Genomic DNA, 14462 nt, shown 5'->3' with positions numbered 1-14462 from the left:
GCCTCCTCCAGTAAGTCGGCATTCAGAGACACGGAGGAAAACACTAACTAGTACGCCTACCTGACAACAAGCAGGCCCCATAAGAAAGCTTACTTATCAATGGCAACTGCTATAGCTTCTACCTCAGCAATGCTCTTCGCCTACTGTGAATATCCACAAAGAAGGAATGAGAGACGTAGGTCAGTGGGGAAGTACCTATCTACCGTGTACGAGACCCTGAATTCAATCCCCAGTAACACACACACACACACTCCAAAACCAGAAGAAGCAGCTAACATTCTGTATATGCTGTACAGGAACATGTACAGTACTGGCTGGTCTTGCCATTATTAGAACAAGCATAATTGACTCCTTCCTCTCCCCCACCCCTTCTCAGGCAACTAACAAGCAGTAGAGTAACAAATTTTATATTATGCTTTTAAAATAGATCATATTTTTTCCAAATTACATTGATCTAATCTGTAAAACTCAGTCACTCAAGGCATGGTTATGCACAACTTTAATCCCACCCAGCACTCAGGAGGACAGAGGCAGGTGCATCTCTATGAGTCCAAGGCCAGTTTGATCTACATAGTGAGTTCCAGGCCAGTCAGCATTGCAATCCTGTCTCACATGAAAATTTTTTTAAGAAAATAAAAACTCAGTGGCAACCACTGTGAGTTTGACAATAATAAGAAATTGTCTAGAAATTTTTTCATAGGGACAATCTGGAATACAATTCAGCTAGCTTAACGTGAAGTCAATATACATGTGAAGAAATAGGAGTTGAATTATATAATAGCAAATCATATTTTTAATAAATAACTTCCAGAATCCAGATGTGGTATTGGTCCTATTTTCAGAGCATCTCCTTCACCCTACTATACAAACCTAATTAACTAGACAGCAAAGGCAGTCCTCATACAGCAGTAGGGGCTTAAAATACACCTTCCAATGCTGCTTACATGAAACGTTCACAAGGAGGGGACTGCCAGCTGGATTTAGAAAGAAGGCACTATATAAACCCCCTTATCGGACGTTTGTCCTTATGAGGTTGTCAGACAACAGAACAACTGGCCCCTGTTGGAGCGAGAGAATAAAGGACTGTAGAAGTCAGGCCTCTGAGGCAGCAGGTGGGAGGGGGAACTGGCAAGGAATCGTCTAGGTTTGGCTGTTTCCAAGAGCAACACCGATAGATTAGAAGCTTGGAAATTCTGACGATGACTTTGGCTAGATACCCAGAAGAGTAAAGCAATTATGAACTCTGAGAGGACAGCAAAACATTTTATAAAAATGAAGGGTGCGGAGTCAAACATATACAGAGGATGGGGAAGAGGGAGAACCAGGCAAAAGAAAAGTGATTTTTATCTGTAGGACAAACAAAGACCTTGGAAATGGAGAACCAAAGATGAGCTTTCAGCTAACTCCTCTGAAATGGTTTTCTATAAAGAACTGGTATTTTAAAAAGAGATAAAGGGCAGAGGCGCTGCTGGGGGCAGGCACTGCTGGGGGGCAGGGAGTAAACATCATGTGCAAGGGACAGGGAGTATATATCATGTGCAGGCTCTGGATTCAGTCCGCAGTGCCACCAAAATGCAAAGAAAAGCATACAAAAGCCAATGCAGAAAACACTTCCCTGTTAACACAGGAGAGCAGCTGGCTATGGGTACAAAAACAATTTTAAAAATAAAACTTGTATTCTTTAGCCTCTCCACAATACAGTGATAAACTGTTATCATTTTTCCCCCAAAATCATTACCAGCAGAAGTGAGTCAAATATAGTAATCTTGAAATTTTAAGTTTAGTCCAGTGTTTCTGGGTGCCAGTGTAGATCAGAAAATGCCACATGAGCCACTTATCCCATCTCGTGGTTCCCAATAGAGCCTTGCCCACGGAAAAACTCAATAAATGGCTATGATAGAAATCAAATAAGTGAAGGAGGCCCAGAGTGTTCTAGAAAGTACTTAGCTGCTCACAGATGCTAGGCTCTATACAGCCATCCCTGACTATGACGGCCAAGGCTTCGTCCAGATTGCTCATGACACTCCTAAGTTAGCAAGCTCCAAGACTGAGTCATTTCGTGTGAGAAGTCTAGGAACCTGTTCAAGCACTCACCTCCAAGAATCCACCGTCCACGACCGCTGATTTCCACACTGTCATGAGCCAGCTATTCTTGTCATCCCTGCCCATCTAGCTCATCCAGGCGTGATCCCGCTGCCACCGAGAGCAAAAGCCCTTCTCCCCTTCTTCATTTCAGTTCCCCCTTTTAAAGTCCTCTTTCCTTCTATTTTTTTTAAAGGTTTTGTAAAAGTATATACTGTACTTTGAGGCTGTTTCCCATGTGGCTCCTTCTCTCTCCTTCCTATTAGCCCCTTTGTTCCCCTAAGCTGTTTGACTTCTACTTTTATATCATTGCTGTGTGTGTGTGTGTGTGTGTGTGTGTGTGTGTGTGTGTGTGTGTGTGTGTAAGAGTCACAGTTAGAGAAAATCAACCAATAGTTGTCTTTCTGAGACGGGCTTAATTCACTTCATACAATTATCTCCAGTTGCCTCCACTTTCCTTCCAACAATACAGCTTCATTCTTTATGAGTTTTGTTTTTTTTTTTTTAAAAAAGGCCCCACTAAACATTCATAAATTTTCCTTACCCACTGCCAAGTTGTTGGACACCTAGGTTGGCTCCATAACTTAGCTACTGTGAGAAATACTATAATAACCACTGCTGTATAAATATGTCCGTAATACATTAACTTGGATTCCTCTGGTTAAACACCCAGGAGTGATGTGGCTGAGTCATGTGGCATATCTGTTCTGAGAAACCTCCATGCCGACTCTCACAGTGACCACAACAGTTCAGAGCTCCACCAACAATCATAAGGTTCTCTTAACGTCCACGTCTGCCAGCATCTGCTGTTGCTTATTTTCTTGAGGTCTGCCATCCTGCTGGGGTGAGATGGAATCTCGGTGCCATTTTTATTTGTGTTCCTCTGAAGCTGCGTACTAGTGAGGGAGAACATTTGTTCATGTTTATTGTATTTCATCTTCTGAGAACTGGCTGTTCATTTCCTTAGCCCATCTGTTGGCTGGGTTGTTTGATTTTTTTTTTTTTTTTTTGTTGCTGTTGTTCAACTTCTGGGGTTCTTTGTGTTCTAGATATTAATGTTCTGTCAAGTGTGCAGTTACTGAGGAATTCTCCCCATTCTGTGGGCTGCCTCTTCTCTCAATGTTTTCCTTTGCTACACAGCTTTTCATTTCAGGGATCCCACTTACAGATGGCTGAGCAACTAGAGCCCTGGCGAAAAAGCACTTGCCTATGTCAATATCTTGAACTATTTTCTCTGCTGTCTTCCCCTTACAGTTTCGGGACTTAAATTAAGGCACTAGATTCTTCTAGAGTTGAATTTCATGCAGGGAAGGAGACAGACAGGACATACCTTTATTCTTCCCCATGTGGCTATCCAGTCTGGTCCCCAGTTAGTATAATGTTGACTACAGGTTTGTCACGGATATCCTTTATCTTGAAATGCATTCCTTTTCTTTCTTGTCTCTTTGGGACTTTTGCCACAAAGAATTACTGGATTTTTGACAAGAAGCCCTTCAACATACATCTCAACGGTCATGTGATTTACTTCGGATGATTTCTATGACATATTACATTTATTGATTTGCATATGTTGACCCACCCCTGAATCTCTGCAATGAAAGCAGCATACTGTGGTGAATGGCACTTTTGACGTGTTCTTGAATTTGGTTTGCTGGCATTTTACTGGTGATTCTTACATCTGTGTGCTCCATGGAATGATAAAACCCTGCTCACAAAGTCAGCATCCTCCTGCTACCACTGGTCCACACCATTGCTTGTTGTCGTGTCCGTGTCTGCTCGTGGTATCAGGAGGATGCTGACTTTGTGAGCAGAATTTGACAGCACTCCATCTTTCACTGTTTCACAGAGTAATTTGAGAATGATTGACGTAAGTTCACCTCTAACAGTCTGGTAGGATCCATCAGCAAATTTCTTTGGCCCTTCCCTTTGTCTAGGTGGGAAATTTTACATTACTGTTTCTATCTCATTGCTTGTTACAGGTCTCATAATATTTATCTCATATTTTGGATTTAACAGTTTAGTGCATTATACATTTTTAAGTTATATCCTGATAGTTTTCTGAATTTTACTGGCATGTGCTGTACTGTCTGCCCTTCATCTCTAATTTTATTGGTTTGGCTCTCTTTTTAATTTTGGTTAACAGTTTGTTGAACTTGGTAATCTTTCCAGTTCTTCATTTCATAGATTCATGAATTCTCTTTTTTTCACTTCTAGTCCATTAATTTCCACTCTGATCTTATTTCTCTCACTGCTTGGGGTTTGGCTTGTTCTTACTTTCCCAGGACCCTAATGTGCAGTGCTAGTTGTTTGCTTTAGATCTGATTTCTCACGTGTCACTTGGAGCTGTAAAGTTCCCTGAAAGGCCTGCTTTCATGGTATCTCATATGTTTTTGGTATGTATGCTTTCATTTTCATTCAATTTTTGGATTTTTGCTTCCTTCTTGATTTATTTAAGAACGTAGTTATCGTCCAGTAGTGCAATGTTTAATCTCCTTGAGTTTCTGCAGTTCTGTAGCTTCTTAGCTACTGATGTCTAGATTTAGTCCACTGCAGTCAGAGAGAGACAAGGAATTGTTAGTTTTCTTATACTTATTAAGACTTGCTTTGGGTCCTGCTGTATGATCTATTTTAAAGAAGCTCTATAGACTGCTAAGAAAAATGTGTATTCTTCAGCTATCTCATCTAACTCAGAGAAGTTCTTTTGTTTTGAATATTCTTTTTTATTAGTCATTGTGCACACAGAAAATAGTCAGAGTAAAGGTATTGGGCTTTGTTTCATCAGAGAAATCATATAGAACATGTAGGGTTAATTCTCAGGCACCTTACTGATCTGACCGACACTATCTGATATGTTGCAAAACAGTAATAATTAACATTTTCTAAGTACTTACTCTAGGCCAGATGTTTCTCTATGCATGTTATATGCACTGATTCCTTTAATCTTCACAGTGACCCTGAGAGATAGATATCATTCTTACTATTATTTTCACTTTATAGATATGGAAAATGAGGCACCAATAAATTAAATAATGTCCAATGTCTACAGCCACCCAGTAATAGAGTTGAGGTTTGTTGAACACAGATGGTTTGGGTCCAGAGTCTGAACGGAAGTCACTGTAAATAGTGTCTCTCTCTCTCGTTCTCCAAGTGTCTTCTTCTACACTGATGCTCTTTTCCTTTCTATCCATTTTCTTAAGAAGGGAAAAAATCTCTTCCATAAGTATTTCACTTGATCCTCAATCTTGACCCAGACTAGATTTATGTTTTAGATAAACACAGTATCCTTTCTTTTAACTCATTAAAAAATAAGATAAAATAAAAACACTACAGCCAAAGTTTCTGAACCCAAAGTTCAGGGTGGCCACTGTTTACACTCCCTGCCCAGATAATGCCAGTTTGGGTATAGGAAGTAAATCTGATTCGAGGAAACTTTTGATTGCTGGAGGTGAAACAGATGTGGACTGCCTCACTCCCAGCCCTACCTCTCCTGTGTTCAACATCTATAGTTTCCCCAGCCATAAAAGTCTCTAATTACTTGGGCACCAGATTTGTTGACAGAGCCACTGAGATTAGGTGCGTAGTGCAAACAACCGTAAAATCCACCATTACAAGCTTGCAGAAGCAATCCGGGACTTTGATGTGAGCTTAAGTTGTCAGGCATCTTTTCCCCAACAGAGTTCCTGAAGAACACCATCTAAAAACCATTTCCAGATCACAAGGGAGAGTGGGTGGACAGGCAGAATGTCCTAGATCATCAACTGCAAGAGCGAAGGTAAAAAGGTTTTCACTGAAAACAACTTCTCCTTCAAAACAAACAACGAGAAAACATTCCATCTTAATTACCAAGATAAATGTTAACAACTCTCCAATCCCTGCTGGCAGCACGTGGGTATTAGTTTATTTTAGTTAAGGTTTAGGAGTATAATCAATAGAAACCTTTTATTTAAAAAAAAGGCTGTGGGTGGCTAGAGAGATGGCTCAGCAGTTAAAGACCTGCACCAATCGAAAGAACCTGAGTTTGGATCCCGGTAACCACGCTGATTGACTCATGACCACTTATAAACTCAGACTCCAAAGTCTTCTTCTGGCCTCTGTGTGTACTCAATCAAGCATGTACGCACACACACACACACACACACACACACACAGAGGCATACACACAGCATTCACTCATACAGACATATACATAAAATTAAAAAGAAAGGGTGACAAAGTTACAGGTATGAAGTCTAAGAGGTCATTTAATGGACAGCAAGAGCAGGAAATGAAGTTCAACAGGCTTTCTGGAGTCTAGAGCTGAGCTACCAGGAGCCCCGTCAAGAGTCCGTCACTCTCTGGTCCAGGCCTCTTCATGTGCTCCTTCCGGGTGCATCCTCCTCTCTACAGGGCAACCTCTCCATCCACTCCATTTCTCCCCTCCACCACTCCACTCACCTGTGCAACTGGTACCCACTAGAGACACTTTGACCTTTAGATCAAATTTTCAACAAGGTATCTTTATGATCGTTGTCAAGTTGATGGACTTGCTATGTCAGGTTCAAGTGTCCACCACTGGTCTAATCTCCTATAGTGAGGCTCGCATAGTATAAACATGGCCAACCAAGTCAATGCTTCAGGCGGAATTGGGAGTAGGAATGATTCCCCAAGAACAGGCATAAGCAAGGCAGGAGATACAGTCCAAAACTACCATGTTGGTAATTGTGAAGCACAGCACATAAACTGTGAGAAAGGACTTGTCAGTTAACGACACTTCTCTAGCCAGTTCAAGGGTTATCTGTCAAGGTGTTGCCCAACATCACTAACCTCATTAAATCTGAGCACACACTGAATAGTGAACTAAGGTATAAAATCGAATTGCTTGTGGGAAAACATCTACTTGTGGTTGGGTGTGGTGACGCCTGCCTGTAATCCTAGCACTCAGCAAGCTGAGGTGAGGAGATTGCAAGCTGGAGGAGGGCCTGGACCACAAAGCAAGACAGACAGATGGAAGGAAGGAGAGCATTTCCTTGCCAACAAGATTATAAATGCATTCCAGGTGGACTAGAGTACAGCCATCTGAACTCAAACTGGGATAGTACACTTACGAGGCTCATATCACTTCTTTTAACCTTGTTCGTTAAACAGATCTTAAGAGTGCGGCTATAAAGTAATTAGTGTTCATTTTAACAGCTGCCCCAGTTGAACTAAGGATTCAAGAGGGCTTGGGCTATTGTCCTTTCCCTGGGTCCGCCCCTCTGTATTCCACTTACTGGTCAGAAGCTGGGAGGACTGGAGGAATGAAAACCACTACATGTGATGAAGGGCGAAGAGGCGGTGGCTTTTTGTGGTTGTGTTGACATAGTTAGAAAGGTGTGGAAATGCCCAGGAGAAAGACCAAGCTCACTGCTCTGATTTCTAGTGGGTGTCTGGTAATAAGGGTCCTGATTTCTCTATTTTGTGGGACAATTACTGTTAGAGGATTTGGAGAGATTCCTGCTTCCGAATACTAGAAACATGGTCCCTTTTGTCTTGGGCAAGCCACTGGAATAGCCTTTATCACATATCTATCTCTTCCCCTTCCTGATACCAGGCCAGGGCTCTAGTTCTACAGAAAAGAGGGTCTGCTCCCCCCCACACCCCGTTTTCCCAGAAAAATAAAGTTGACTGGGGCATAAGGTTTGCAACTTTGCAAAAAGAAGCTAAAAGGCGTTCCAGGTTGAGTAGATGTTCAGGTCGTAAAGGACTAGATGACTTCTCCATACCTTACCCTAGGAACGAATATCCACTACGTCACTCCCACAATTCACTGGGATTCCTGATGTCCTGCCTTGTGTGAGCTATGAGAATTATTTGCATGGTTGAAGGCCTTCTATCCTCAAAGTGCATGCTTAGTTTTACTAGATAGAAGTGAGTTGAGTTAGGAGAAGTCATGATAGGAGCAGAAGTCAAGACATCCATTAGCCAATAGTCTTAGCCTTGGGCAGAGCCAAATCTTACCTCATTACATCTAGGAGTCAAAAGTGTCACTGGCCCCTCAGGAACCTCTCTATCTCACAGGGACAGCCTCTCTACAGCTTGCTACCTTGTCCTTGTCGCTACCCAAACTTTGAACCAAAGCTACGGTACCATTAAAACACTGTCCCTAAGGTCTTCAACAATGTTTTCTTGGCTGGATTGAGATGGCTGCTAAGCACAGGGTTTCCTTGCAGAAGAACTCATCTAAGGCCAGGTCAGGTCAACAAGGGTTGAATGATAATAAAGAATAATAAATGAAGTCCACACACATCTAAGCACAAATGGCACTATGGTGACTGTTTATTGGTACAAAATCTAGGTAAAGACAAAGTAGACATACCTGGTCTCATGCAACCTGTCAAGAACTGGGACAAGGACTTGACTCAGGATCATAAGGACTCCTGATTTCCAGAGATGGGGCCTCAATATGTGATTAGTTCACAACCATAGCTACCCCAAAGATGATTCCTCTAACTTGTGAGATGATTTAAATAGATGTCCATCCCCCATGAGAGAGAACACTCACCTGGACCCAACCCACACAAGAAACAATGCTCAAACTTAGGAACTAAAAAGAAGAGTTGAGCAATCCCTTGCATGGCCAAGAAATTTTCTCACAGTACCATGTCCAGGAGCCAAACTGTCCTGCCACTGAAGCACTCCAGTGTGAGGAGACTCGGTTTGTCCATCACCTGGATCTGCATGACGGCAAGAGAATGAATACCAGGTAGGCAGTGCTTCTCAACCTTCCTAATGCTGCGATCCTCTAATACAGTTCCTCATGATGTGGTGACCCCCAACCATAAAATTATTTCATTGCTACTTCATAACTAATTTTGGTAGTGTTATGAGTCGTCATGTCAATATTTTTGGAGATAGATGTGTGCCAAAGGTGTCACAACCCACAAGTTGAGCATCACTGCATTCAAGGCCAAGCTCAGCCAATGGAGTGGGAGCAAATGAGTCAATTCCTTCCCCCAGCAGATAGTCAGGCCATGATACCTCTAGAGATAGCTCACAACAGGAAACCATCGGTCACACTTGCCTGTGAGCCCTGACCTGCTTCTGTTTCTTAGCTGTGTCTTTGAATAATTAGGTGGTAACCACCCAAGCATTTCCCCAAGTTCTGCTGTTCCCAATGAGACAAGAAGCAATAGCTTCCTCTTCCTGGCAAGACTCTGAGGGTGGCAGTTTGATCCGTTGGGTGCAACTGGGGACACAGCACCAGTGAACTCCACCCACTCTCTAAAAATTGATCCACAAGGCCCACGGAGCTGTGCTCACAATGTACAGGAACCACAGAGTCATGGCCAGCAGCATCAACACCATTGAAAGCAAAGTGGTACTTGAGGGTCCCTGAGGTTCAGGGCTTACCAGCTGATTCCTATTGTCATTGCCAAGACCCAAGTGGCAGAGTGTGACCCAAAGGGCAGGATGGAAGGAGGAATTTCTTTGGAAACTTGAGAGGATATTTATTCAGAGCAGCCAGAGGGAGCATAAAGGGAGACTATGAACTGAGCCAGGGGAAGAAAGCCAAAATCATAGCTAAACAGGCAGAGAATGACAGGCATGAGGTAGAAGAGAGACTACGTAGTGCTGTTCGGCTGCTAAGGTTCACTTGTCCACAGCAAAGACAGGAGGGCTGCTCACCTTCTGCGGGCAGAGCACAAGGGTAGGTCTGACGGGAGTTAAGCCACAGTCCCTGGCAGCCCCAGGCAGGTCGTGCAAACACGGGGCGTTCCTCTGCATCTCAGATGTGTCTCCGGTATCCTTCTCCATGCTGTTTTCTACATTCTGTGCAATCCCATGGCCACGTGGGAAAACGCCTCAGGTGAAATGTTCCTTAGGTTTGCCTATTGTCTTTCTAGAAACTATCGTTTTTCTCCCCACAGGGACAGGCAATGCATTTAGCAGCACCACCGAGTAGCAGGGGGAGACAGGCATTTCTAAGTTTAAACCTGTCCTCTTTTTCCTCCCCTAGTTTAAAATTGGACAAACCACAGAACCTCCCACTCAAAGACTTCTAACTGGCAAATATGCTAGGGTCTAGCTGACTCCAAAGTAGTAGTTTAAGAAACACTAACAAGTAAGCATTTGTACTGAGCAAGATAGGCATGCATAAAGCTGCTCGTTGTATAAGCCTGACTCAGAAGAGGTGCAAGCTGGAAGGTGCCAGCCACCACCAGGACGTGAGCATGCAGCTTCCTCTGCAGCTGGCAGCAGCTGCTACTAGATGGCTTTCTCAGGAAGCTACAGGCTGAAGTTCGCACTTTCCAGATTCGACTGGCCCTTAGCTTTGAGGGTCTCTCTGAGGTACCAAGAATGAAGCTTCAACACTTGCCATGAGTAGATTCCCACGTATCCTGACGGATTTGAAAGGCTAGGGGCTACAGAGACTGTTAGATCCTGGGAGAGAGCCAGCCAACATGGGACAAAGGTAGAATGTAACTCTTCCAGCTTACAGCGAGGCCAGCTGCATCTCCAGCACCAGAGAGTACCAAAGGAAATAACCAGAAGGCGGCTGACTTCAAGATACTTTTACCTTTGTTCAAAGTAATGAGATCTCTGTGTGAGTATGTGGGGCGTGGGGTGTAGGTATCGGGATGTCTCTTGCTTTACCCACATAGGCATCCACTATCCCTTTCCCCCTTCGAGACCCTAAGGTGGTGGTTCTCAATCTGTGGATTGCAACCCCTTTGGGGGCCAAGTACCAGATAACCTGCATATCAGACATTTACATTATGATTCATAGCAGTAGCAAAATTACAGCTATGAAGTAGAAGTGGAAAAATGTTATGGTTGGGGTCACCACAACACGAGGCACTGCATTCAAGGATTGCAGCCTTAGGAAGGCTAAGATCTGCTTCTCAAAGGCATCCGTAGATCTCCTGCTGCCCACTCTCCCCTCTGGATCTAAGCACACCATCCCCATGCAATATACTCTGTCCAAAACCTCAAAGCATGTCCTACTGCCTCACCTCAGGCCCACCTGCCCTAAACTGTGCTTCCCCGTTACTCTCCTGAGACCACACCATATAACTCTTTCAAGGAATAACGCACATTAGAGGAGCCCTTTTGAGTCAGAATGATGTAACCCAAAGCCCTGATTCTAGGAAGTTCAGAATCCCGGCCCACAGCCAGATGGCAGAAAGCTATCTGGAAGCCAGCCATCCCTTTCAGCACTTCAAATCAGGCCACACCAAGCAAAGTCAGTCCTGGCCCAGTTGGACAAACCGTCTGTCCTGTCAAATTGCATCAGCTTTGATTTTCCTGCGGGTTACAAACCTAGCACCATAGATCTAACCTCACATTGAATTTGCCGATGAGGGACAGCCATTCCTGATCACAAACAAGCGACCTGTAGCGTTTCCCAGGGTTGAAGTGCCCCCACAGCCTGGCCCTGTCTAGACATGTATCTGAAGCATCTAATTACCCCGTGCCTTCCAAACGGCACACAAAGCCCGACATAAACACGGCACTCCCATTAATAGCGCTGCTCAGTGAACTGTCCTTTTACATTTCCAGTTTCAAAGTGAGATCGCGCTGCCACCAAGAATGATACACTGTGGGTAGCATGCTCCGAGCCATGCTGGCATCCAAATCCTGGAAGCTAAATTCTCTGGCCAGCAGAGTAGACGAGCCTCCTAGTGAGCTGGACACAAATGCAGAAGGATCCGCATGGCATGCTTTATTGTTTCGTAAGTGATGCATTCTATGGTCCCTTTCCCAGAAAGCCGAGACAAATCCCTCTGCTTCCCTGCACATCGTCCTTTATTAGACAAGAGTCCAGACAAGACCGTGTCATCAGCCAGCTGCACCGGAGTCAGGTGAAGTTGAGGCTGAGATAAACAGGGTTGAGAGTACTGCATTAAAATGATAAGAAAATTAAGGCTCAGAGAGATTAAATACCTTTACCCAAGGTCCAGATCTAATAAACAATGCAGCCAGGGCCTTTTCATCTTCACAACTGTCTTTGTGCTGATGCTCAAGAGAGTTTAAATTCTGTTCCCAGAGAAATGCCTTGACGACAGCATGCAGGGCACATGCCTCCCCTTCTGCTTAACATCTAACAGTAGCCTAGAGCAAAAGCCCCTTTCACCACCTGAACAAGAGAAGTCCAGGAGAGGGCAGGCACCCTGTGTCCCCCAGACATGGAACTCCAGGTTCCAGCATTGCAGTATCCTCTGTCTACCTTCTATACATGTTAAGTTCTTCAATGAGGGAATAGGGTCCTCTTCGACCCTGTGTCCCCATATCTTCCCAAGGCCTGGCAAATGACAGACACTTGATGAAGATTTGTAGGCTTCATGATGTTGCCTTTGTGTGTGTGTGTCTCAGAGGACAATTTGGGGGCACCTATTCTCTCCTTCCACCATGTGGGTTCCAGGTCATCAGGTCTGGCAGTAAGCACCTTTACCTTCTTTGGGAGATCTCCTACCTTCTATAGTAACAGCCCCATAAACTCGTAGGTCTTGGTCTGTTTATTGACTTAAACAAAGCCAAGAGTTTCTGTCATAAAAACCAGATGACATAGTTAATTCTGTGACTATTTCAGTTACTAAGATCCTGTTATCAATGATCATGTCCAAGGACCCTTATTAGTTATTCCTGTTTAAATATGCATTTTATGCGCATTGTAGCCGCTATTTTACCCACAGTGTCTCCTGGTGGTACAGTGCTAGGACTTCTAAAGCACTACTGCATGTGCCTAACGTCCCTAGCAACACCTGTAGCCTCATCCATCATCAGGACTGGCCAGTGCAGAATGGTTCTCTTGTTCGCAAAGACTCCAGTGGCCCCTCATCATTAATCTTCCAGGTTCTCGTCCAAAAGTCTCCATCAAGACCCTCTTAAGGAACCCAGTGGTCATACAGGTCTCCACGCTCAGGACATTCCCCCACCCCTGCAACAATCTTAGCTTTGGGTGTTGGTATTTGTGATCCAATATCACATCTCATTTAGGGCTAAGGTTCAAATTTTGGTCAACAGATCAAAGAGCCTATTAGAATCAACGTCATCTGTGCGTGTTAGCATATTGGATGCAGAGTCTCTGGCTCAGCGCTTCCCTGGCAAGAAATCCAACCCATCAAAAACTCTATTTTTCTTTACTTGTCCCAGACCCTTCAAATGTGGTTGTCAAACACGTTCCCTGGGTGTCTTGTCAGGGATAGTTGGCGAGGTTTGGCAACTTTTTACCACCATAGAATGTTTCCTCCTAGCTTTGCCTTTATCAGTGTTGTTTTTTGTTTGTTTGTTTTTTTCTTTTTTTTTAATTTATTTATTTATTTCTTTCTTAAAGATTTCTGCCTCTTCCCCGCCACCACCTCCCATTTCCTTCCCCCTCCCCCAATCAAGTCTTCCTCCCTCGTCAGCCCAAAGAACAATCAGGGTTCCCTGCCCTGTGGGAGGTCCAAGGACCACCCACCTCCATCCAGGTCTAGTAAGGTGAGCATCCAAACTGCTTAGGCTCCCACAAAGCCATTACGTGCAATAGGATCAAAAACCCATTGCCATTGTTCATGAGTTCTCAGTAGTCCTCATTGTCGGCTATGTTCAGCGAGTCCGGTTTTGTCCCATGCTTTTTCAGACCCCAGCCAGCCGGCCTTGGTGAGTTCCCGATAGAACATCCCCATATTAGAGTACTACTCAGCAGTAAAAAATAATGACTTCTTGAATTTTGCATACAAATGGACAGAAATTGAAAACACTATCCTGAGTGAGTTAAGTCAGACCCAAAAAGAGGAACATGGGATGTACTCACTCATATTTGGTTTCTAGCCATAAATAAAGGGCATTGAGACTATAATTCGTGATTCTAGAGAAGCTAAATAAGAAGGTGAACACAAAGAAAAACATATAAGCATCCTCCTGAATATTAACCTTCATCAGGCGATGAAAGAAGACAGAGACAGAGACCCACATTGGAACCGGACTGAAGTCTCACGATCCAAAGGAGTATCAGTGTTCTTTTGAGGTATGCCAGGATCCAAGTGTGATTACAGCGCCACAACATGAGTGAAGAGGACGGATCTGCCTACTAACACAGCTGGAGTCAGGAGACAGACATTTTCAGGGCAGGAAGAACCCCAGCAAAGTGAGGTACAGGACTTCTTCAGCTGGAAGAATTGGCTTAAAGGACTCTGGGGTCTTAAAGCACCCCAAGTCCACCAACTTCTACTGCTATCCCCTGCCTATTTTTAGGTCCCACTCCCTGGATATGCCGTAACTTTAGCCTAAGGGACCTGGCTATGGATTTAACCAACACTATCATTTAGCATTCGGCATTTGACTTTTCACCTTTACAAAACAAAATACGTGAGTTTCTTTATATGTGTTCATAAGAATGTTTTATGTTCTGAGCCATAGCGAGACAGGTAACTTAGGGA

The sequence above is a fragment of the Chionomys nivalis genome, chromosome 9 (genome assembly GCF_950005125.1).
Source record: "Chionomys nivalis chromosome 9, mChiNiv1.1, whole genome shotgun sequence".
NCBI lineage: Eukaryota > Metazoa > Chordata > Mammalia > Rodentia > Cricetidae > Chionomys > Chionomys nivalis.
The sequence above is the reverse complement of the archived record's forward strand: the minus strand, read 5'-3'. Positions refer to the sequence as shown.